A 1,545-nucleotide genomic window follows, 5' to 3' on the forward strand; every position below is an offset into this window, starting at 1 on the left:
GGCGACAGGGCCGCGGGCTATACTGTGGTCTATACTGGTGGATCTTGCGTAGACTAAACTATCTATAACATACACCATGCTTTATTGTGCCGTCATTGTGCATCCCTAGAACAATGTCTTGCATATGTTGCAATGTGCATGCGTACGGCAACACACGATGCCAATGCTCACGCCTCGATTATTCATTCTCTTGGACTCTCATGTCCATGATGCTATAGTGTCAGTGTGCGATTTTGATGATTGTGTAGTTTACATTATACACTTACTAAAGTGTGCTTAATCGATGAGGTAATAAAGATCGAATAGGATGCCACGGAGCGTGTATGTGAACTGCCGCCTGACATCGAGGACGTTCTCCCGATAAATTTTCGGGCACAGAAGCACAAGGTTCCTAGAAGGAAGGAGACGCCGGAGCTACTTTTGCATAGGCATGGCCGGCAGCCAAAGCTGGGGCACAAGGCGAAACAAACAATGCCCAGCTGGTTCTACGTACAGATGGATGAAGAGGATCTTTCCATGCTCGTGGTTCCAAAGGTTTTTCAGAAGACCCTCAGGGACTGGCTTCGCGTGGCCCTTCCTCGTTGCATACCGGTCGCTGCCTGCCAATGGTGCAAAACCTATGTGCAAGTCCACGAACTCGGCGGCGAGGTGGTATTGGGGCAGACTGGAAGGAAATCTGTCGGAAGCACCAAGTTGTACCAAACAGCATCATCATCTTCATGCTCAATGTATGCGGATTCAAGGTCAAGGTATTCAGCGATGCAAACTCCATTGTTAAGCGGTACAACTATGCCAAGCAATGGCTAGCTAGGTGGCAGAATTGCGTCCCATGTTCATAGCAGTGGCATTTTAGGTAGTATGTGAATGTTGATCCGTACATTTTGATAAGGGCACAACACCCTTGATGTTGTCTGGGGGCATTGGACGACCGACCATGGCTCATTGTTTTAGCCGGGGGTTTTGATCTATGATGTTAATTCAATAAGCAGGAACACACGGTGGCTTGCGAAGAACCCTCTAATTTAGTTTTAAAATCACACCTCAGCATTCTAAACCCGATTGTTAGCTTGATGCTTAGATATGTGATTGTCGACATGGTGGCAAGATCACCACCTTTGTAAACAGCAAACATATTTTATTTTATGGACCTGTGGAATGGTAGCTATGACGATAATAAACACCACAAACCATGTTACACAATCATATACGTAGGGCAGCATTCATCGACACTCTCGTTGCACCCTCGATGAACTTTTTTGAGTACTAGGTAGGAAACGCGCCTTGGTGCGGCATGCCTGGCTCAACTTATTGTCCAAGCACATAAATAATGTATTAACAACAGCGAAAGAAATTTAGAATGGTTGCTCAAAATGGATCAGTCCAATCCAGTAAGGTTACATCAGAGACATGACATTGCCTTGGTATATGCCATAAGTATGTCCAGAGCAGTTTGTCCAAGCAATGTTGCAGGGTAAGGTGATCAAATGTATAAAAAGCAAGACAACATTAGATCTGGAAGTTCACGACAAAGTGGGAAATATATTC

The sequence above is a fragment of the Triticum dicoccoides genome, chromosome 1B (genome assembly GCF_002162155.2).
Source record: "Triticum dicoccoides isolate Atlit2015 ecotype Zavitan chromosome 1B, WEW_v2.0, whole genome shotgun sequence".
Classification (NCBI taxonomy): Eukaryota; Viridiplantae; Streptophyta; class Magnoliopsida; order Poales; family Poaceae; genus Triticum; species Triticum dicoccoides.